This window comes from Symphalangus syndactylus, chromosome 10 (genome assembly GCF_028878055.3).
Source record: "Symphalangus syndactylus isolate Jambi chromosome 10, NHGRI_mSymSyn1-v2.1_pri, whole genome shotgun sequence".
Lineage (NCBI taxonomy): Eukaryota > Metazoa > Chordata > Mammalia > Primates > Hylobatidae > Symphalangus > Symphalangus syndactylus.
This window is the reverse complement of record NC_072432.2, coordinates 7,075,681-7,100,301: the sequence shown is the minus strand read 5'-3', so window position 1 is coordinate 7,100,301 and position 24,621 is coordinate 7,075,681. Positions and strand designations below refer to the sequence as shown.

The 24,621-nt window shown below is 46.0% G+C and overlaps 1 protein-coding gene and 1 long non-coding RNA gene across 5 annotated transcripts in view; one reads left to right on the top strand and one right to left on the bottom strand.

Annotated features, from left to right (window-relative positions):
- The window catches only part of ADARB2 (adenosine deaminase RNA specific B2 (inactive)), a 531,551-nt gene that overhangs the window by 9,515 nt on the left and 497,415 nt on the right, over positions 1 to 24,621 (top strand). The gene's annotated exons all lie outside the window — the stretch shown is intronic.
- LOC134731491 (uncharacterized) lies at positions 3,193 to 23,277 on the bottom strand. Its single transcript, XR_010113788.1, has 3 exons — positions 21,843 to 23,277; positions 19,929 to 21,741; positions 3,193 to 19,793 (listed from the first exon to the last, which is right to left on the bottom strand). It is a non-coding gene; the product is annotated as an uncharacterized lncRNA (long non-coding RNA).

Here is a 24,621-nt window from a genome sequence, read left to right as displayed (position 1 = left end):
TTTAGGGTATGGAGAGAAACACTGCTTAATTTTAAAAATTGCAAAACATCATTGTTTAAAGTCTCCCTTTGTGCATATTTTACACCAAGTGAAATAAATCTTTTTGTCATTGCCACTAATAAAAAAATTATCTTCTTACATCATAAAACAAAAGAGCAACAACCACCACACTGGTGTGAAGGAAGGGATTTTAACGGAGAGAGAGACAGAAAGAATAACTTCCAAGTCTCTTCTTGTGCCTGATTAAAGTTCATCTTTCTTACATTTTGTTTTATGTGACTACAAATACAGAAAGAACACTTGATTTTAAAGTATGGTGCATGCTATCCAATTCTGCTCTGCTTGCAATTTTGCCTCAAACATTATATGTGTCTTTAGGCAAAAACTGTATTGGGAATGAGTCTTATTTATTTGTTTATTCATGTGTAAATCTATCTCCAGTGCCTACTATGAGACAGGCAAAGAGTGAGGCTTCACAACGACATGAGAAAAAGCAGTGGATGTGGCCCTTGCTCCTGAGCTTCTATTGCTTATGGAGATACAGAGGCACATACCTGAAATCCGAACACGGAACAAAAATAACCTTCCGTGATCTCAACGCTATATACATATAAATTATCATCAGATGGGCTTACAAAAAATAGATTTCTATTGTATTTCCTTTATTATATCAAGTGAAAGTTCTTTATAAAACTAAACCGTTAAAATATAAACCCCTTTACGTTTGAACATTTCTATTCTTTCTACAATATCAAAACATAATAGGTACTCAATTAAAACCCACTGAGAAAACTGATTGCGTTTTTGTAATAAGAATTTCTTAAAGAAATAATCGGAACACTCTGGGAGAGGGGAACGTTTTCGGGGGAGGCTGTAGAGAGACGGGCTGAGCTGTCGTCTTTTACACAGGGCAGCACTCAGTGTGGAGCAGGTTTGGAGGTGGCTTCCACGACCACCTTTGGGGTGATGAGACGAGCAGAGAAGACTTCTTCCTTGGCTCTTGCTCTGTGGGGCTCCCCGCAGGTGTGGATGCGGGTGGTGCTTCCTCCTTTGTTGGGATTTCTCAAGAATGGGGGCCAAAATCCCTATCTCTGGGCTCCCAGAAACCAGCATAGTGACTCTCTCGCCGCATACCATGAATACGTGCTTGTTGTAGAATTTATTATCAGATTTACATTGTACATTTACAAAGTGCCCTGTCGGGTTTATTTTTAAGCCGTAGTTATGTAAATTGGAGTCTGTCCATTCAGCAAACATTTACTGAACACCTTTCATTGTCAGTCACTGTGCTACATGGTAGAGATTAAGCAGGAACAGAAGCTCTAGAACATGTTCTAAAAACGCCGGAGAGCAAGTCTGAATGTGGTTTGCCTTCTCCGTGGTCTCTGTTGAAGATGGGCGCCCTCGCTGTCCTTCCCCGGGCCCTCTCCCTGGCCCCTCTGCTGAGCTTCCAGCGTGGGCCCCTGAGGTCTCCCTGGGATGCACACACTCCTCCCCACACTCCTCCCTCCTGAATACACAGCTGCTCTCCAGTCTCCCTCACCTGCAAACAGGTCCCCAGCTCCCCATCTACGGAAAGCCAGGCACTACCCAGTGCCCAGGACCCTCTGGCTTCTTGCAGCTCAGGGCAAGTGCTGCCTGCCTATCTCATGAAAAAGCCAGGCAGCCGGGGAGACCGAGGACTCTGACTGTCAACAGAGCATGGCGACATTCGTGACCAAGGATGGCATCTCTTTGCCTGGAGGTTGGTCATGTGAAGCAGGATACACACTCATCTGTCTCACACTATTTACAGAGTCATCCGTGGAGTCACAGAAGTTGCTGGCAGCACCGTGTTCACGCAATACTGCAGATATGGGATAGGGAACAGAAAAGGCGACAGTCACCCAGTGGGAATGGTCCCGTGTTTCTATGTAGACAGCATGTCTCTTGGTCTTCTTATCTTATTAGATAACTTTGGAATCATATCTATCACCCATCATCCAACTATCTACCATCTACCTTACTGATCTGTCATCTATCATCTAGAATCTAAACAATCTATCGTCTGTTCCTTTTCTCTCATACACACTAACTAAGCAGGGGACATATGTAGAAGCTACACCCAACCGCACCGTAGAGAACAAATAAAATTCTGTCCTATGTGCTACTTGCCTAGGCGCTGCTCATTTTTGGCCACAGGAACACTGGCTGCAGCAGTTAGGCAGAGATGCTTATCCATAATAGTACTTAGTAATGCCTCAAAACTTGAACATCAGGGAAACTAAAAATGCGAGTTGCTAAAATGGAAATCAGTCAATAGACTGAATGCTGTATACTGTTTGTACATATTTATGCATAATCATTCATAAACACAGTAGAATTCTGGGGTTAGCCTCTGTACTCTTTACTATGAAAACATTTTATCCGTAGTCCAGTGTGGCCGAGGAAATGGCCTTCATGCCTCTCTCCCTGGGACTTCTCTCCTTCCTTCGGTTCAGGCTGAGCTGATTCCTTGGTGTTTCCAGGACAGCTTCACCCGCACCTCTCGAAAGGTTAGTGTCTTGTGTCAGTGTTCTTGTCACTCATATCAAAAAACACATCTGAGGCTGAAGACATTCAAACTTCAGATACGAGTGCTGCGTGTGGCCTTCTGTCCTGGAAGTGAATGTCTTTGTTCCTGGCTGTCTCGGGTGTCGCCCTGGGTGGGGTGGGGGCTGTTCCCCCCTGCAGGGTCCTGGGCGTCTCTTCTGGGGGGGCTGTTCCCCCGCTGCGGGGTCCTGGGCGTCTCTTCTGGGGGGGCTGTTCCCCCGCTGCGGGGTCCTGGGCGTCTCTTCTGGGGGGGGGTTGTTCCCTCCTGCGGGGTCCTGGGTGTCTTTTCTGGGGGGGCTGTTCCCCGCTGCGGGGTCCTGGGCGTCTCTTCTAGGGGGGTGTTCCCCCGCTGCGGGGTCCTGGGCGTCTCTTCTGGGGGGGCTGCTCCCCCGCTGCAGGGTCCTGGGCGTCTCTTCTGGGGGGGCTGTTCCCCCGCTGCGGGGTCCTGGGCGTCTCTTCTGGGGGGGCTGTTCCCCCGCTGCGGGGTCCTGGGCGTCTCTTCTGGGGGGGCTGTTCCCCCGCTGCGGGGTCCTGGGCGTCTCTTCTGGGGGGGCTGTTCCCCGCTGCGGGGTCCTGGGTGTCTCTTCTGGGGGGGCTGTTCCCCGCTGCGGGGTCCTGGGTGTCTCTTCTGGGGGGGCTGCTCCCCCGCTGCGGGGTCCTGGGCGTCTCTTCTGGGGGGGGCTGTTCCCCCGCTGCAGGGTCCTGGGGGTCTCTTCTGGGGGGGCTGTTCCCCCCTGCGGGGTCCTGGGCGTCTCTTCTGGGGGGGCTGCAGGACTCACTTGCGAGTGTTTTTCATGTGACTCTGAAGCGGTGACATGTGATTTATACTGATGTATTTTTGCAAGAAGGAATGACATTCTAGTCTGGGCTCATGTCAGAAACAGGCCCCCCACCCTTGATGGAGAAGAAATAAATAGAACCGCGTGTGCCACAGCCATGTGACATCGCCGAGACCGCTCTGGTTCAGGAGTCAGGGATGTGGCCCTTTACTCACATCCCAGGCAAGAGTATATTCCCTAAAAATTCATGAGATTGGATATATCTACTTTACAGCACGTTAACCCGGGCCCTGAGGTTAGCACAATGCAGGGAAGGCGTGTCCTGGCAGGTTCATCTGGTCGGGACTCTCCTTCTCTGCAGGGTCCACATGCTCAGTCAGGTGTGAATCAGTGCAGTGCGTCTGTTTAACTGATTGTCCGTTTGGCCCTTAGGCAATAGGAACTAAATATTAACTAATATTTACTGAGCCCTTATCCTGTCCTAACAGCTTCATGTGCATTGCCTCATTTAATCCTCCCAACAACACTACAAGGCGGCGACATTTATTGTCTTCATTTTACCGCATTGGCGTGGAGAGGTTACAGCAGGTACCTGTGGCCCCTCATCAGGCATTGTGGCTGTCCACATTCTCCCTACGACACCCCTGCTTATTAAAGTTCTGTGGCCCCCTCCCTAGGTTACATCCTCTCTCCCACAAAGGGTAGACGTGGCTAGGGTCCCCCATTTTGAATATGGAACTTCCGGACCAATGTCTTCTTTCCTTTGGATCTTCTTTTATTGCTCTACGGGACCTGAAGCTCTTCCAGGACCCCGCCAGGCTGTGGCTCACTGAGGCAGAGAGCACAATGGGACCCTGGCCATGGAAATGAGGTGCATCATCACTTTCTGTCGGGGACCCGGGATGACAGGCAGGCCCTCCTGCTGCTGCGCACACGAGGAGCCTCGGAGGCTGCTGGGGTTTGGGGGACTGGCTCTGATGGAGACGCTTTTGGGGGCTTGATGCATCTGGCACTTGGGAACAAAGATAAACCAGGCAGGAGACATGCCCTGACCTCTCGGGGAGAAGAGTGCTTTCACCCGATCCTGTGAGAGTGTCCTTCGACACCACCAGGGCACAGATACAGTTAGAATAATTAGCTAGGCAAGAATTGTGTACCTCGTGGTTCTCCATGGGCCAGATGCAGAGATGGGTGCAGCTGAAAAGCCAGCAGCAGAAAAAGCCCCAGTCCTGCGGACACACAGGCACATGCACACGCTTTTAATCTTGGCTGCACGCTTTTCAGCTGTATGTTTTCAGCTTCATTTTACCTTAAACACCTCTTTAAAGACCCCGTCTTCAAATATGGTCACACTGTGAGGCACCACAGGTCAGGACTTAAATGCATGCATTTGGGGGAAACACCATTCAGCCCACGACAGAGAGAAAACCACAGAAATTCACCTTCGGAAACATTTTCTGAAAACTAAAGCTTACGGTTAGGGTATCAGCGCCCTTTTCCCAGAAACATCCCTACCTCAATAAGGGCCAGAAAATTCATAAATCCCATCTTCATCCCTGTAGCATCACTGCTAGAGAAACCATCATGTCTCCAGGGGTGAGAAATACTTGTAGAATTGAACTAACCTCTGATTAGGTTAAATAACATCCAGAAAATTCCCCTTGATTTCTTTGCCACGCGATGCCCTCTAACAGGGTGGTTCGAAGCTGAGTGGTTTTATTTCATTCCACCTTTTGAATTCTCCCTTCCTGGCCCTTTGGAAGGTGCCCATTTCTCATGAAAGGTGGAGAGAACTGCGGTGATTCTAAGAAGAGCTGCTGTCCCCTGTGCAGGTGGCAAGCGGACCATTCTCACCTCTCGCTGACGGCTCTTTTCCCAGGTCAGATAAGGTCTGCTCCATAACTCTCTTATGGGGAAGTCAAAAGGACCTACGACACCATCAACTAAACTGTGTCTCTGTCTCGTGGATGAGGGAAGTGAGGCCCAAAGAATGCAAGTGGCTACCGAAGAAAGCGAGATGGTGAGAGCAAGCCTGAATCAGAGCCTGGTCCCTCCGGTCCCACTGGCTGTTCTTTGCTTAAGAAGGGACCAAGGCCCTGGAGTGGGATTGAACAGGTGGGTTCAGAAAGGCCACAAGGAGAGCTCAGGTCCCCAGAGGACAGGAGCACAAAACTCAGGAGCAGGTGTTCTCTGGGCAATGTAGAGTGAATCGCCACTTAGAAAAGACTCCGCCGGAAGCTCTTCCATGTTGCTCTTAAAACAGAAGTCTCAGAAACAGTGTTTTAGCAGTGGCCGTAAAAGCTACATCACGGGACCATGACACACAAGGGCCTTCTGAGAAAGGGCATGCACTCCCATTTCCAGGGAGATACTGCATATCATGCAGCCCAGCTCACACCTTAGTGAGCATGTGTTGCCCACACCTGTGTGTGCAGGTGCATGTATGTGCGTGTGTACACATGAATATGGATATAGGACACCTTAGTGAACGTGTGTGTCCACATCTGCATGTGCATATGCGTGTATGTGCATCTGTACACATGTATATGAATATAGGACACCTTAGTGTGTATGTGCACACTGTGCGTGTGCATGTACGTGCGTGTGTACCTGTGTATATGAATATAGGTAAATATACACGTATGTATAGGCACACTCCACTGTGCTTTTGCTTGCTTAAGTAATACACCTTTTTGATTTGAGGGTTAAAGGAAACTGCAGAGGTCGTTGAACTGAATTCAGATAGGCAAACGTCTTCATTTTTCAGATATCTATATAATAAGTACATTGAATTCCAAAATAATTATTAATTACAGCACAAGGTAAAAATCTTTAAGGAATACAATGAATTAAGATGAGAGGTGAGGAAATTTTTAATTATATTTCCCAAAAGAAAAATAGAAAAAATTAGGAAGCTGATGTGCTACCAAGAAATGCAACAAAATGCAGCACATTATTCATTCAGTAAAACCCTGGAAATAAATTTGAAAATTACAAAGTGTGCTTATCAGGTTGATATTCACGCTTTGGGTTACCGGGCATGTAGATTTACAATGAGGACCTACTGCATTCTCTTGTGTGTCCCTGTGTGTTTGTGTAGAGGATACTTTCATCCACTTCCCTGCATAAACAAGAAGTCACTTCTTAGATTAACTGGTTCAGAGTCAGTGCTGGTAAAACAAAGTGGAATTGAAGCCACAGATAAATGTGCATGTTCTATTTTAACCTCAGTAAGTCAATGAATGAAAAGTAGATTACAGAAATAAATCTGGATGCACAATAATAACCAGGACATTTGAACTCACTCTAAGTGACCAATGCCCCAAGTGTCAATTTAAAGGTTAAATAAGTGCGACCCTCCTAAGAAAACATGTTGTAACATTGTAGCACCCCCACAATGTAACAAAGGGTTTACAGTGAAATAGAGTCTACACAATTTCATGACACACCAACTGACTAAAATAGCTCTTCCCATCTGTTCCCAATCTTACTTATAAAGTCATTTTACATAAACACAGGTAGGATTTCTGAGATTTAAACATTTTAAACATTTAAATATAGTAAACAAATTCCCGATTCTTGGTGGCATTTTATTAGCAATGGGCCAGTAAGTATCAATCTCTGATCACCAGGAATGAGGGGTCCCCTCATGCCGCTGAACTTTGACAAGGATGCAGATGGAGACAATTTCTCTAGACCCCTCTCCAGGCAGTTCTGTGGACCCCAGGAACCCTGACCAAGTGCTGGGATGAGGCCAAGGCTGAGGAGAGATGAAAGCACAAATGCTGTGTCCCTGAGATTCACAGCTCAGTCCAGAACAGACACATCATTGAGACAATATTGTATGTTACACTGAGGCCACACAAGGCCCTCTGTACATCTGGCTTAAATGGGCTTTTGTGAGCTTCGCTGCTGTTGCAATAATGCATAAAATTCTTTATGTGTAAAATACCTTCCTATGCAAAGTCCCAACTGACTTCCAACAGAAATCACTTGCAATCTGTGTACCGGAAACGAATGTGTCCAGTGTGTGTGTGTGTCTTTGCACGCCATATGATGTGTGTGCACACAGCAAGCCCACCTAATTCGGTATAAATAGAATCCCACTAGATGAAAGCTACCCGGGAAAATATAGAAAACACGCCGATAGTAAGCTGGTGCTTTTAAAGTCTGTGTTTGATACTTGTTCTTTCTGAATTATTTTACCTCAACATCAACATTTGTTTGGTCTTATCTGAAAACATACAGCAAAATGTCACCTCTTGAAATATTTTGGTTTGCATTCTTCTCTTTATTGCTTTATTTTTAAAAAGTGATTTGAATTATTTACATAATTTTGATGATGATGAATTAACTTCTCTGCTGAGGCCAGGGCCCTTCTTTCTGCTGACGTCCCCTCAAGCAGAAGGAGGCCAAACTTGAGCTGGAGATGCAGGTTTGTCAGATTAACCTCTTCCTGCATTTCCTTCAAGCGAGTGCTGGCCTTGCTTTCAGTTATGTTAACTGTATTCTTCCTCATAAAGTTCCACAACTGAACTCTCTTTTTTGAAATCATCTTCATCCGAGCAATGGGAAGATGTACATTCAAGGTGGCTTTGTGCAGGTAGAGGTGGTGGGTGCCTTTGCTTTCTGAAAACCTTCCAGACAGAAGCACTGCAGCAAGCCAGTGGCGCCAGGACATCGGGCACACGCACATTAATAAACGTCTTTTATACCAGCTCCTCTTCTTTTTCCATATATTAGTTGCTGCCCCCAAATTTGCCTTGAGTGAGCTTCCCGCTCCTCCAAATGTCTTGCCACAGGGTTTCCACGTGTCCAGGCTGCCCGGAGGCCCCCACGTGCTCCTGCAGTGTGGGCCAAAGTAGAAATAATGTCCCATTTCACACGTGAGGCAGTAGCTCATACAGTCCTGTACCCCATCATCCATGAGACAATACTGATTACTCTGCTAAATATTCAAATAAAGACTGCCCCTAGATTTCTCTTTTGGCAATTTTTTCTTTTTGCCACCTACCAGTTAACCTTTTTTTTTCTACTCTTATATTAGATTCAGGGGTACTCAACTTTTATTTTAGATTCAGTTAACGTGTGAGTTTGTTCCCTGAATAAATTGGGTGTCACTGAGGTTTGGCATAGCATCTTCTCAGCCCGGGAGTGAGCATAGTACCTGGCAGTTTTTCAACCCTTGTTCTTCTCTGGCCCCTTCTAGTGTTGCCAGTGTGTGTTGTTCCCATATCTGTGTCCGTGAATACTCAGTATTTACCTCCCACTTATAAGTGAGAACATGTGGTATTTGGTTTTCTGTTCCTGTGTTAATTTTCTCAGGGTAACAGCCTCTAGCTGCATCCATGTTGCTGCAAAGAACATGATTTTATTCTCTTTCATGGCTGCATTATATTCCACAGTGTATGTGGACCTCATTTTCTTTATCCAATCCACCATCGATAGGCACTAGATTGATTCCATGCCTTTGCTATTGTGAATAGTGCTGCGATGAACATATAAGTGCATGTGTCTTTTAAGCAGAACAATTTATTTGGTGGAGGAGTGGGGGTGGGTATACACGCAGGAATGGGATTGCTGGGTTGAATGGTAGTTCTGTTTTAAGTTCTTTGGAAAAGTTTGCTGAGCTAATTTACATTCCCACCAACAGTGTATAAGCATTCTCTTTTCTCCATAGCTTTGCCAGCATCTGTTATCTTCTGACTTTTTATCACAGCCATTCTGATTGGTATGAGATGGTATTGCATGGTGGTTTTGATTTGCATTTCTCTAATGATTAGTCATGTTCGACGTTTTTCATATCCTTGTTGATCGCATGTTTGTCTTCTTTAGAGAAAGTGTTTGATCATGTCCTTTGCCGATTTTTTAATAGGGTTGTTTTTTTTTTTGCTTGTTGATTTATTTAGTTTCCTTATAGATTCTGGATCTTTGTCGGATACATAGTTCGCAAATATTTTATCCCAATCCACAGGTTGTCTGTTGCTCTGTTGATGGTTTCTTTTGCTGCGCAGAAGCTCTTTAGTTTAATTAGGTCCCATTTGCCAATTTTTGGTTTTGTTTCTTTTAGCAATTTTTTGTCAAAAGGCCACCGTATAAAATGCTTCCGATTCAATGGAGGTAAGGAACAAATTAGTTTATTCTGTAGATATTATATATTCAATTTAGAAGGCATTTTTTTTCTGAAATCCAAAGATTTGAAATGTTGTACTTCATGAGAGAAGAATCAGTGGTGTAAAATGATGGGATCTCAATTTGGAGAGCAAGAGAATAGAGGAGTGTGTGAGACTATAGTGCCCTGGGGCATTATAGAAGGTAAAGATGGGCCAGGCATAGTGGCTCACACCTGTAATCCCAGCACTTTGGGAGGCTGAGGTGAGCCAATCACCTGAGGTCACGAGTTCGAGACCAGCCTGGCCAACATGGTGAAACCCTGTTTCTACTAAAAATACAAAAACTAGCCAGGTATGGTAACACACACCTGTAATCCCAGCTACTACTTGGGAGGCTGAGGTGGGAGAATTGCTTGAACTTGGGAGGCAGAGGTTGCAGCGAGCCTAGATCACGCCACTGCACTCCAGGCATCTCAAAAAACAACAACAACAAAAGAAGGTAAAGGTCAACTTTTAGGCAGATTATACAGCTAAGAAAAATAGGAAAATCTGACCACTACAATCAAGGTAAATTTCCAAAGTTCCTGAATTCAGAATCAATTGAGATGGAAAGGCAAAGTCTCTCATCTTGCCAAGAGGCTCAGGGACAGTCCCGGCCACAAGAACCTCAGTCTGGGAGCTGGAAGCCAGAGCCTGAGCCCCCTCCTGGGAGGGCAGAGTCGGAAACACAACCGGGGGGCCTGGCCTCTTCCTGTCAACTGGGTCATGCTGCACCCCTAGGTAAAGCAGCTGTGAAGACCCTGGCCCCTGCCTTAGGGATGCTCAGAGCCATGTTGCCAGCCGCAATCTCTAAACGCCGCTCCCTGTCTCATTTCTCCCACAGGGGCAATGCTCAGACACGGAGGTAGGGCAGGAGGTACAGGACAGCCCAGCATTTGCCGAGAGACTTGATTGTGGACTCACACGGAGGCATGCACACACACAGAAGGGCAAGGATGACATTTCGGGTCAGCCCTGGGGGCTAGCATGCTCATTCCCCACCGTGTTCCCAGGGCAGTGGGGCCACAGGTGCCCAAGAACACTGGGAGGAAGCAGCCTCCCTACCAGCAGAAGCCCAGCCATCCTCGCATGTGGGTAGGACCACATTCTGGATGATTCCTCCAAGTCACAGGCAAGGAACATGGAGAGTGGGAAGAGCTAAGCTCCAGAATCAAAAAAGTGCGACCAAACATAAGTTTCCCCCAACTGTAGTTATTCGAATTCCATATTTTCAGTTTCTGCCCCGGCCATCACCTTCCTATGATGCGTGTTAGGTTTTCTCAGCATGGTGGAAACAGGGACTTCCTGCTGCTGCTGTGTTTGTGCCTGTTGGTTTCCTCCTCCTTCCCTCCCTCCTTCCCTCCCTTCCTTTCTTCCTTCGTTAGCATTTTTCTAACTATTTTATTCATAGGCTTGTGGGTTTGATGTGCCTGCATTACATTGTTCTAATTCCCATTAAAATATAAGATGGCATTTAATACACGTTTAAAAGTTTTCCACTTGCCACCCAAAATCAGCTTGCAAGCCACCCTTAGCCTGCATACATATTGAAAGAGACTGGTGTCTGGGTGTGGGGGCTCACACCTATAATCCCAGCACTTTGGGAGGCCCAGGCAGGTGGATCACTTGAGGTCAAGAGTTCAAGGCCAGCCTAGCCTACATGACGAAACCCCATCTCTACTAAAAATACAAAAATGAGTCTGGTGTGGTGGTGTGTGCCTGTAGTCTCAGCTACTCGGGAGGCTGGGGCGGGAGAATCTCCTGAACTCAGGAGGAGGAGGTTGCAGTGGGCTGAGATCGTGCCATTGCACTCCAGCCTTAGTGACAGAATGAGACTGTCTCAAAAAAAAAAGAAAGAAGGAAGGAAGGAAAAAAGAAGGAAGGAAGGAAAAAGGAAAGGAAGAAAGGAAAGAAAGAAAAGAAAAAGGAAAGAAAAGAAAGAAGGGAAAGAAAGAGACTGGAGTCCCTTCTCGCGCAGGGTCTGAGAGTGAGGACCCATCTGAGGAGTGGGTGCAGAGGGAGGTTCAGACATGAGGCTCTGTCAGGACAGACTTGTCACTGACACAGGCCCAGCTGCCCCAGGGTCCGCAGGGCTTCCCCGACTCAGATCCCTGCATAACCAAATACACAGGGCCCTGGACAATGTTTCTGCCCCAAAATTGCTTTGAGAAATAAATGGGCCAATCTGTGTCTGCAAATGGGAAGAGCTCAGAGATTTAAAAACAAAAAGCCAAAAAAAAAAAAAAAAAAAAAAAACCAAAGCACACTACAAACCCAAGCAGAGACAGAGGGCCCGCTTCCCGTCTTGGTTGTGATCAGAATAACATGTGCTATGTGTGCGATGAAGCATGCGCTCTAATGCTCTCTAGGAATTTTAGGAGTGCCTTTAGCCCTTCCAATCCTAGTGAATTCAAAAGGCCTGCATGTGGTTTATTGTTATTCAAGGTATACGTAAACTTTATGGTTATTTTGTAGGCTTTTTTCTTGTAGATCTTCTCTACAGTATAGCTCCTTGATAGTCATAAGAGATATATACTCAGAGATCTCAGAATCCTAAATCTGCCAAAGCATCCATGGCATGACACTTCGACTGTGGGATCGAGTAAAGTAAAATTTCCAAATCAACTTTCATGTAATATATATTTATTTTTTAAAGTTTGGGGTATTTTGCTTTATATAAATGTATCAGGTTGTCTTGCTCTAAGACTTCTTAGAGGTAACGCACATTGAGAACCCCCAAGGAAAAGAGACACATGTCATGTTTTCTAAATTTATCTCAACCTTAAACAACTTTTTTGGAGGGAATGATACATTAATGCCTCACTTAATATTAGCAATCAATGCAATAAAATTAGGAAATGCTCAACTGATTAATTCACAATATCAAGAACTTTCACTGGCTGCTTCATAATGGAGTTGGCTACCAAGTAATCTACAATTTTTACTTTGTCTGAAATGTCTATTGTCTTTCCAAGGATCATACTCTTTTTAGGTCTTTCACACCTTCATGACTGTCTCCAGCTGTATTGGAAAAATGTTTATCATTTTCTGGCCCTTCAGAGTCTAAAGCACCTTTCTGCCTGGGGCAGTTACAGAGGCTACCCAGTGTGTTTTTGGAGCTCAGCAGGTGTGCATGAGTCGTGATGGAACATACAGGGAGAAGTCAGGCAAGGAGTGTGCACAGCAGGTGTGCATGAGTCGTGGAACATGCAGGGTGCACCCCATTAGCAATCGGGAAAGGAGTGTGCACAGCAGGTGTGCATGAGTCGTGATGGAACGCGCAGGGCACACTGACTCAGCGGGTCGGAGGGGAGTGTGCATACAGCAGCTGGGCGTGAGTTGTGGAACGAACAGGGTGCACCAAGTTAGCAGTCGGGCGAGAAGTGTGCACAGCACCTCCTTCAGGCAGCATTCCCTGCAGCCCTGCTGCTGTTCAGAAGGGTGTGCAGAGCTTGCACCAGCAGCTGGGGCAGAGCGGTGAGCAGCGGTGTTGGAGGCCATTGCCTCACCGTGCTGCAAGGCAGCTCTGGAACCTTCCGGAGCCTCCTGGCTTCCTCAGCGGCACCAGCTGGTCGCTCCAGGAGTGCTCTGTGTACTTCTAATACCTGTTTTTGTTTTTGTTTTTTTGCATAAAATTAATGGGCTTAGTTTCAACTGCTTGAAAATAAGAACTAGCGTGTGATTTTCTTCTCAGGACCTTTGTAAGGTGATAGAAGAAGGCCAGATGTGGAAACACTGGTGAGAAGCAGATTTGGAGCCACTGGCTGGGTTTCTGCTTCAGGATACTTAAGCTTTCCTACATTTCCTAGATTTGGGGGTCAGTTTTCATCTACAATTTTTTTAAATCACATTTAATATTAAACAACCTTGAAAGTTTCTCAATTAATCAAAATCTATTTGTACAGTAAAAAATATTAAAAATACACTTAGTGACTTTTATTTCATTTTCAAACCCTACTTATTTCCAAAAAGAATTTCATAGGCTTACCATAAAAGGCATAAAGTTCTGCCAATGGAAATACACTTCCACATAGAATGGAAAAATCTGGGGGTAATGAGACCTACTGCCACTGAGCATGGAATGAAATGCTGGGATTCCTGGTAGTCAAGGCAAAAAGGGAAACATAATGATTTAGAGACTTCTTGCTTTCTAATAAAAGCAATCAAACCAGGAGGTCACACCACAGAGAGAAAAGAATTAGGTTATCTGACTTAGGAAAGAATGAGAGCAGATATCACTAATTGGCTATTATGGTGATAAAAACCCCTTGTTGGGAGCATCACACACCAGGGACTGTTGTGGGGTAGGGGGAGGAAGGAGGGACAGCATTAGGAGATATACCTAATGTAAATGACGAGTTAATGGGTGCAGCACACCAACATGGCACATGTACACATATGTAACAAACCTGCACGTTGTGCACATGTACCCTAGAACTTAAAGTATAATAATAAAAAAAGCCCCTTGTTAAGGCTTCACTGAAGCATCTGGCATTTAAGTAGCTTGTTCCAACGGGCTGTCCAGTGAGAATCAGCTATAAAATGCACACCTGGGTAAATGAAAGTGCTCACAGGCTTCATGGAGTGACTTTCTGTGGTTCAGATGGGCATGGATGTGTCAGGACTGCAAAGACAGGTATTGAACTTCCTGCCTTCTGTGGGAGGAGGGTATGTATCTACAAGAATGAAAAACAAGTAAAGTTACTTAAATAAGAAACATAAGAAGGGAGTTAGGACCCAAGCATAGCTTTTACCACTTTAGGCTGAATACAGAGAAGACTGCACATTCTGAACGTGTGCACGGATTCAAAAAGCATTAAATGGGCATTGGCTGGTTTAGATGTGTGCCTAGAGGCCAGCTTTGACCAATGAATTAAAGGCTCCATGCAAATTAGACATGCTCATTAGATGAATTATTTTAGCTTTGGTTTTTAATAAATGAAAGAGAGATTGGCAATTAGCCTTAAAAAATATATGGTGCCTAAATTCTGTTTGGTCCTCATGCCGGTTCTAGATAGCAACCCTCACACGTAGTTTATGGAGGTGCTTCACAATGCCAGCTGCGAACGCAACCTAAATCGTCCAACCTTCCTCCACCCAGTGCAAAATTCATGTGGAACACTGTAGTATTTCAAATCCTGGGGTCAAATTTTAAATAGAAACTGCTGAAATGTCCATTGGTTTTTGTTTGGTTGGCTTTAGTACCAATCCAGTCCAAGGAGTACCTTCCTCTCAAATTTTCTAAACACGTTTTCACATCAAATCTTTTTTGAAGCAATGAAACATCTTTTAAGTGAAATCACACACAGAGTCTCTTTATGCAAAACAAGGAACTAAGCTTTGCCCTCAGAGCTCCAGGAAGCATGTTCAGTAGACCACTGGGTCCCCAGGCATCTGACCCTGACCCACACTTGTATGGCAGATATCATTTTAGGTACGTCTGTAACCAGACTCTTCCAACTTGGCATTCTCTGCGTCCTCAAGGAAGTGAGGACATGCAATACATTGACAATTTGCTTTTAAGTGACAAGGGTGACTTTGTTCTCTCCATGTTCCCCATGGGACCGGAGCATGGCACTTCACCCATGGAGGTATCCAGGTACTACAGCAGGAGGAATTCTGGCCATGGCGCTTGTTTAACAGGCTTCTGCAGCTCAGGTGTTGAGGTTCACTACACTCTCTTCCCATTGCTTTTTGGCCAAATAGAAGAGTATTGTGGCTTTGCCAATGCGCTTTGAAACCCCCTGGAACCCACGTGAGCAAGTCTTGCAGCACCGTCCCGCTGCGACCATTTACACCCACGGAGCGATGGCAGCTCTGTTTGTGTTTATCAAGAGTCCACCCGGCCCCTTTCCCACCTCCTTCACCAAGCTCCGCCCCCTGCCCATCCTACTGGAATATGCTGGGAGCAGCACTGCCCGGATTCATGTTCTAAGGTTCTTCTCTAACTCTCCACGCGGCCAGACAGTTCTGTGGTAAGGTGGGTGGGTGCCGGTCCGGGGAACAGAGAATTTCATCCCAAGCGCTGTAGGAACCACTTAAGCTTTCTTGAAACATCAACTGAATGGGACTTTGCAGGTTCCGCCTTCGCCTCCCATCACCCACACCTCCCCAGGTGTGTGTGGTCCCCTCCCCGGCACCCAGGTGTGAGCGGTACCCTCCAGGCACCCCGTGTCTGCAGGCTCCATCGCCTGTCTCCTAACAACTATTCTTTTTTCTCAAACTGGCCACTATTAAAATCCGATGTCAGCTAGTTGACAAGTGGAAATGATTTGATAGACTATTTCACAGGGAAGTACACATGACTGATGAAAACCATGCTGTCAGGACTAAGGAGCTTCATGTTAGTAGGAAAAATCATTTTTGACCAATGCAGTGAAAGTAATGGTGGTGGCCGGGCATGGTGGCTCACGCCTGTAATCCCAGCACTTTGGGAGGCCAAGACGGGCAGATCACAAGGTCAGAAGATTAAGACCATCCTGGCTAACACGGTGAAACCCCATCTCTACTAAAAATACAAAAAATTGGCTGGGCATGGTGGCAAGGTGCCTGTAGTCCCAGCTATTCAGAAGGCTGAGGCAGGAGAATGGCGTGAATCCAGGAGGCGGAGGTTGCAGTGAGCCGAGATTGCGCCACTGCACTCCAGCCTGGGTGACAGAGCAAGACTCTGTTTCAAAAAAAAAAAAGAAAAAGAAAAAGTAATGGTGGTTTCAGTAACTGGAAGAGCTTTCTGGGTAGGATAAGGGGGGCTTTCCCAATCCTCCCGGGTTGCTCCCCACAGACCACAGCCAGTCCAGCTTCTTTTTTTTTTTTTTTTTTTGAGACAGAGTCTCACTCTGTCGCCCAGGCTGGAGTGCAGTGGCGTGATCTTGGCTCACTGCAACCTCCGCCTCCCAGGTTCACGCCGTTCTCCTGCCTCAGCCTCTCCGAGTAGCTGGGACTGTAAGTCCAGCTTTGAGAACACACAGTGTGCCTGCCCCCTGTGCTTCCACACAGCCTCTCCTCATGCAGGAGGCACACAAAGAAAAAAAAAAAAAAAACAGCAAATTCTGCAATGCACCTCGTAACTTCTTACCTTTGTATAAAACTGAGGCCATCAAACTAGGTAATTTTTGCCTGCTGGAGCTGTGTGAAACCTTTCAAAAAATAGTAATTTTTACATAATAAAAAAACTGTTGCATTTCTGCTAGGCAAATGCATTTTGAGCAATTACTGTGTGTCAGGAGATAAGCAAATATTGAGTCATAAAAAGAAAACAGTCATTGTCAGTCAGGTCTTTGTCCTGGAGGAAGTTTCATGCACGAATTTGAGAACATCTGTTTTAAATACAGCTTCGAACATTATCAGCTGTTGTATTTTCTTAATGTATCTTACACATTTATAATTTATAAATGTATTTTTACTGGGTGCATTTTGAGTAACTAAAATTATGAGCATTTGGAGAAGGCTGGAAAATCCAAAGTCAACATCCATCTAACATTAAATGGATAAGCCACCCAGAGAATTTGTCTAGGTTTTAATTCCTTATCAGGATGCTTTGCAGGGGGGCATGATAGCATGGTTCAGAGTTGTATGAAATTCTAGGCAGCTATGAGAATTCTACTAGAACCTGGAATAGCCTGGAAATGTCAGAGCCTCCTCTTATCCTAGTCCTTATAAAGGAGGAAGCTGTACATGTAAATCTGTAACCGCCTGGGCAGGAGGGAAACTCTTTCATCACTTATTTTCATGGGAAAGAGAAATGTCATTAGCCTCGAGAGCTTTGGCAATGCCTGTAACTCCTATTTGTTAGAAGCTATCACACAAGACACAACTGTGTTCCTGAGAAAGGAGGAATTACCTCAGCTCACACAGCTGGAAATCAGCACTAAAGGTCTCCAGCTCTCTTGTTATTCTCACCTTTTCTTCTTTGTCAAGTGGAGGAAAACACCTTAGTAAGGAATCCCCTATGAGACTATGTTCTATATCAAAGAGCAGAAGAACAAAATCAGTGCCAATTATCGACATTCACAGTGCTCCCATCAGCTATGGTGGTGCTCCCAGGATCCATGCTGGTCCTGGCCAGGGGTAGGAGTTTCCTAGGTGCGTCCTTCAGAGCGGGGGCCTCACCATGGCACCGGGTGTCCAGCGGGTTCCCCTCCAGATAGGAGACCTTGAGTGTGTCCTCAGCTTCTCATGTTGTAAGTGTAAGTCAGCTCCCCACTGGGCGAACAGGAAGGACTAATGCCTGAGATCCAGCCCTGAGCTTCCAGACGGGGCTGTCTGGCATCCCAGACGATGCTGAGGTTAGATGCTGGTGTCCCCGGCCATTGTGAGCCTATTTTGGGGCCTGGCAAGCTCAGGACGGGCCAGGTCTTGGAGTAACACACGGCACTGGCTGATGGTGCCCTGAGAGTTTGCAAGAACTGACTTTCAAACATGGAAATGCAGAGTACACATGGTTGGGCCAAAAATCAGATCCTCTAGGTTGATCACATGTGACCCTGCAGGGCCCCCGGACAGGCCTGGGAAGCACCTGTGGAGGTGCAAAGCCGTCCTCCTCCTCACACTGGCCTGAACAAGCTGAGAAATGAGACAAGGAGTGAAGGTGAAGCCCTGGGGTGGTCTTTCTGGCCAGTAAAGACGAAGCTGAAGGTAGGAGCATGGTGTGAAAGCTGAGAGGCTGCAGGACCTCACGGTCAGGTGCCCAACGGCAGCCCTGGTGCCTCTCTCCAGTCCACGCTCATGGCAGTGTGGTGTGAGCCCAGATAAGTTGGTCAGCACACCAGATTTACCAGCCAGCCTCGTCTCTCCCCTGCCCTGTGAGTGCCGTGAATAAGTGGCAGGGACAGTGGGAAGGAGGGGAAGGTGCCCCCAGCACCCAAGTGCAGGCTGGATTCCCAAGCATCTCATCCTTATCCCTCCAGCTTATCTCCTGGGTGCATGTGTCCCAGTGGCAGGATCAACTCAAACCCAGGGAGTTTCGTCAATTGTTTTTGCTTATCCATTATATTTCTTCTAAATAGTAACTTTTTTGGAGAAAGGATGGTAATTATCAATGTCAAACAAGGCCCCAGCCTCTGATTCAGTGCTGCAGGGCCCTGAGGACAGTTTCAATGCTTGGGATCCATTATTAAGACTCAGAGATGATGAGGGGGGAAACCACAGCTATGATAGAAATTAAATATACTCTTCTGGGCTGAGTATAAAGGAATAGCTACTGCTGGCCTGTGAGAAGCTGTAATAACTAGTATAAATCATTAACAATGAGGACATAGACTCCCCTAAAGCCACCCTTTCCGCTCAACTGTGAACCTTCCCGGGTTTGGGGCATGGAAGTTTAGGACAAACCGTCCTCCACTGAGCACTTTGCAGGGAAGGTTATTAGCCCTGCGAGGGGACTGTGCTCTCAGGAGAGCTGCACATAAAATGACCAGGAAGGAAATAGCAGCAACTTCTCAAATTAGCATAATTAGTAATTATCTCTTAATAGCCCCACTTGGCTTTAGAGACTTGGCACTTGAAATTCTGCTTAAAGTTTGGTGAGGAAAAACAAATTTCACGCTGCAATGTCTCAATAACACAGCTGAGCTGCTAAGGTAGTTGTCTGGTTGAGGTAAGGGAAGGAGAGGGGTGTGTGGACGTGCCAAGCGCTTCCTGTAAGAAGAGCTAGGCATGGGGTCATCTATACAGAGAGAAAGCAAGGGAAGCATCATTGGAACTCTCCCACTCGTACTCTTTGAAGATACTTTCAGAATGTTCCCCCCTTAAAAGCTCAAGTCACCACCTGTGCTTAGGGTCACTCTTTCTAATGACACATAATTCAGCTTCCTTCAGATCAAAAGTCTCTCCAAAGTAAAGACAATATGAAAAGGAAAAATGGAAAAGAAAACCTGGCCTCCACATCATAGTCAGCAGCTAATAAACATTGCACAAACCTTGCTGTTTGCTCATTGGAATTCAAATCCAAATAAGATTCACAAAGAAAGTAGAGTCTGTGGCAAGAAAACAGATGGATTCTTTCTAACTTTTATGAAGACTTGCTTGGCAGGGAGTAGAGAAGACATAACTACAGTTTTACAAGACTAAACAACATCCCTTTTTAGGCAAGAAATACTTTCCCCCTCATCAGAGGGAACTTGTGTTATTAATTAGCTGTGTACATTGTAGCAATTTGCAGAAAGTCTAAACCATCCCCTTAAGAGACTTAGCATAAACACTGTACAGTAGCTTTATTATAAAAGGCAACATAAGTAGGTCTTCACTTAGCAACTTCCATAGAGACTCATTCAGCACTGGAGCAGGAAATACCCTATGAAACAGTCATTCTTAGTTTAGATCAATGGGGTCAGCATGGAGGCTGAGAAGATTTCTCAGGACCCGAGGTGACCTCCCCTCCTCCCTCCATATTTAAAATGTTCCTCGCGTGGCCTCTGCCTTTCCTTACCTCAGGTGTGTCTTGCGTCCACCACCACAGTCCTCTCCTATGGATTTCCACCCACGCCCTCAGCCTTCTGCTCACGTACAGCAGGGGTTGCATGTTCACGGGTGTGGCTTGCAGGCTGGAGGATGGATTCTGCAGTGACTGTAGAAAGAAGGAAAAAGGATTTCATATGTGATGGTGACGTGGCATGTGCCAAGTGCTTCTGTGTGTACATCCTCGCCAAATCCTCACTGTGACCCCAGGAGGGACATGCTACTATTCCCATTTTACAGAAAAGGAAAATCTTGCCCTAAAATGATAATGAATTTAGCAAAACTAGGACTTGAACCCGAACGTCTCCCAGGACCCCGGCTGCCCCCAAAGCCCATGCCTCTCCTTGAACGTTCTTCTTCTTGTAGCTTTTCCTGCAAATTCTCCATCGGCGTCTTGACTAAAGGGCCTTGTGTCTTGTTGTCCGCCAGCACGGTCCCTGGCTGAAAGATTCTGACCAGGAAGGAAGCAAACATATTCATACTTCCCTTTCAATCGAAAATTAATACATATTTAGTCAGGGCAGATTTTCCTGAGTAAATGCAGTCTTTCCTTTGAGGAACAGATTGGGCTTCTCAGACCAAGGCTTGGTGTGGGGTCTGCAAGGTTAAACTGCAAGTAGGCACCCTGGCTTTGGGAGCCCAGAGTCCCTTTTCTTCATCCCCCTTGATCTTCTCACCTCTCCTGTAACACAGAAAACTCCCCTGAGTTCCTATAATCTTCCACTTTGAACAGGCATCAAAAGATAAGAGTTAAACTAGAATCTGATATGGAGAAACTGGAACCCCAAGGGACAGAAGGCAGCCCGCATGGAGCAGAGCCCCAGACAGAGCTGCGGCTTGCCACTGCCTTCCAGCACTGCATACCTGTCATTTCCACCCTCATGTGAGCACAAGCTGCCGTGTCATTTTCCTGAAGAGACCTGTGTCTTACGCTTTAACACACTGTAGAATGTTAACAACTCTGAATACAGTATTTTTCATGATGAGAAAGAATGGAGGCCAGAAACTCTTTTTAGAGCCCCTGCAACCTCTCCTGCTGTCCGGAGCTGACTCTGCTGTGTGTGGACCCTGCTGGTCCCCCAACAAGCAGAGGACAAATCAGACAAAGGTCTGAATTCTGTGCTGCCTGCAGGAAACAGCTTTAACCAAGCTTCAACTTCACAGTCTTCTGAGCCAAATGTCTAGTTTATAAACAAAGGAGAAGATGAAATATATATATATATATTTGGAGAAGTCTAACTATGCCGAACCAAGCCCATGAAGGCATCCCTGTATAGTGGTTAACCCACACTCTCCAGGCAGCCCGAGTCTGCCTGTCCTCAGGTGAGACACAGTTCTGCACAGGAACCACTCTTAACACACCAGGCCACGGGATCGATTTTCAAACACCATCTTCATCAAGTAACAAGATTAATTTTCCACCTCAGGACGTCTCAAAGGCTACATTAGGAAACCAGATTCAAAAGACAATGTGGAGAAAATGCCTGCTTGTGAGAAGACCACAGGCCAAACAAGCTGCAAATGAAGATTAAGATGAGCTCTCACTGGGACAGACAAACGTTCACAGAAAATTCTGGGAAACGGGATGCATGAGGATTTGAAGCCCCGTGGGACACACCCCTCTCTTCCTCCTTCGGAGTCTTCCCTCTGCCTCCTCTGACGAGGTGGATCTGAGGTGGAATCAGTGAAAGGAGGCGCCTGTGGGCAGGTCCTGGGCAGATTGGGGCCGCCGTGCTGAGCTGTGCGCCGGCGCAGGAATCCGGGACACCGCGTGAAGGAAGCACCTGTAAAGGAATCCAGGGGAAAAGGGAATATTTTCTGGAAACAATGTTTGTTATGATGGAAATAATTTTGATATCCATTTGATGAAATAAAAATCCTAAACTTTTTCTGTGGGGTGTATCTCCCTCTTCACTCCGGACCAGGCACCTGAAGAGAGGAACATGAAGCCATGTCAGAAGGCCTGGGGAAACCCTTTGCCCAACGAAAATCCCACTTCCTGCCCAATAAAACCCTACTTCCTGCCCAACAAAAACCCCACTTCCTGCTGTTCACCACTATGGTGTCCCCGGAGAGGTTGTCCTCAGTGGAGGGTGTGATTCTTTTGTTCCCCATAGTCTCCTCCTGTTATAAGGCCAGTGTTGTCTTTCTGATTAGCACGTCAATGCGTGTTTATTTAATGGAGTAAGATTTTTGACTTCACACACAGGCAGAAGATAAAAATACCTGAGAAACCAGGCTTCTGATCCTCAATTACTGCAGAAAGCAACATCATCCTGCAGATTCTAGTCTAGCGCCAGGCCCTCTGTTGAAAAGTAGGACTGTTTTCCTTTGAAATAAAAATACTTGGAGGAATCAAAAGGAACCGAAAATACTCTCCTGGAACACCATTTGGATTTGTTGCCTTGAGAAGAAGAAATCACTGCGGCACAAAAATGTGTTACCTGAATATGTAAATACCCGTGGCTGGCCTTTGGCTTCCGGGACAAAGGGCAGCCCACAGGAAAAGCAGCAAAGGAGAGGAGATTTTTGAAACCTAGGGGTGCTCACCTCTTCTGCTCCCAAGCTGTTCCTATTACCCAGTTCTCTTTGTACCCATTTCGCACTGTTTTGCATGCATGGAATGTTCTGCTTCTGAGAAGCAAGAAACATGGTCAGCCATGTCGATATGCATGGCCTTGACCCTAGTCAAGCTCTACTTAGGAGAGAAAAAGTATCACCCATGCTTCCAGGGTAGGGATCAAAAACACCAGCGTTTTAGCAAAGTGAATTTGAGCATGCAGCTGATTCTGTACATTCTCTGCTCTCTGATAAAAGCAGGTCAACATTTGATGCTGCTCACATTACTGTCATTCACTGCAGCTCCACTAATCACAGCTAATGGCTGGTAAAGCATTCATGTATACTAGAACCTCAGCTAAAGCATAAAAAACAAGAGGATAAAATGGTAAACATAAATTTAAAATAAGGCATTAAACCACTGTAATTCACCGCGAAATGTTTTGTCACTTTCTGATCCTAGAGTAGCTAGGGAAGAAATACTTAATAGAGAAAAGCAAAATTTGATCTCCAAATTCAAATAACTTCCCAAGTATACCTCTCATTGTCCCTGTGAGTTGTTATCCACAGAGGCGGGTGCCAGCTATCCCTGGAACCCTCAGAGTAGCACAATATTGAGAGGCCTTGCACGCTTTTTTGTAAGAACAGCTTTAGGTGGAGACGTAAAATCATCAGATGGTGGATGATGGGAATAAATAGATTGCTTCACCTTAATTGCTGCACCCTGCATTTCAGGACAGTTATGTCTGAAATTTTCAGATTAAGCTTGTTCTCTACAAAACTGTCTGTAAACAATCTCCATTGCATTCTGTTCATTAACCCCTGCTCAGCTGCCTGCCCGACATCCCGATAACCTACCTGGCCCTGCAGCCCCTCTCACCCCATCTGCCCCCTCTCCTCCTGCTGCTGCCCTGGGGCTCCAGTGGCACTGTGACCAAGTGACCCAGTCCGTCCTCTCCAGTCTCCCAGGACCCCGGTGCCGTCCATGTCGTCTGCCTTGTCCATCATACTGGCCACTCTTCCAGACCACACTACCCTCCCCAGCCACAAAACCGGCACAGAGTGGGCAGAAGCACCATGCAGAATGCAGCCCCCACTCCCCTGCAAAGCACAGCTGCCTTGGCCCATCCACCTATGTCCTCAAAGTGTCAAAGTGGTTTCATCATTAGATCAAGAGGACTTTAGGGTCTAAGCCATTCTGATGCTACAGAGGTTTGGAAAATGTGAAGAAATGCCACTTTAATAGAAAAATCAACCTACATTTGTTTATTTTTTTAATGAAATTATGGGATTTCAGCTGTAATTTTTTTCACACATATTGAAAAGCTTTGAAAGGACTTCTTCCAGGGCTTTGCCTGTGGGTCTGCGCTCGTGGGGTTATTGCCTCTGAGACTCATGGCTGGGTGGTGCCCACACCCTCATGGTCTCCCCTGCACCCATTTCCTGCTCAAACGATAAACTGCTGGGCTTCTCAGTGAGAGTGGAGGCTCAGGCTGGCATGTGCAAGCTCACCGTTCTCAATACTCCCCACCCCTTTAACATCTTGACCCACACTAGCTTTTTTTTATCATTCTATGCTTCCAGGCTCTCTGAGACCCTATCAGATTTATTCTTTGTAATAATATCAATGATCCCACATGATTCCAGACCACTTTATATGTACCCCTCACAAAACCCCAGAGTTAGATACTTTAACTCAGGCACCTCCAACCCTGGTACAAAAACACCAAGTGTTTCTCCACCAGCATCTGTTCTGGGCACAAAGACCCAAGTGGATCTGAGGGCAAACAGACCCCACTCCCTGCTTTGGACCCCTTGACCCTGTGCATTGCAGCCTTCAAGGAGTTCGCCCAGAAACTGGGAGTTTCTGAACTTTTCATCACTGCAAAATCTTTCGAGCTCACTCCTTCTTCTGCCTTTCGAATAAATTTAGAAGTTTTTCATGTGAGTTTGTTTGGTTTTCTTCTTTCCATACCTCGCTTCATCCTTCTAGAGTCATGTTCCCCCAAATGTGCTCAATCAGGTCAGTTGGATTCCTTATGAAGCACAATTTTAAAGTTCTCAGAAATAAGATTTAATTTAGAATCAAGAGATGCCCGAATCCT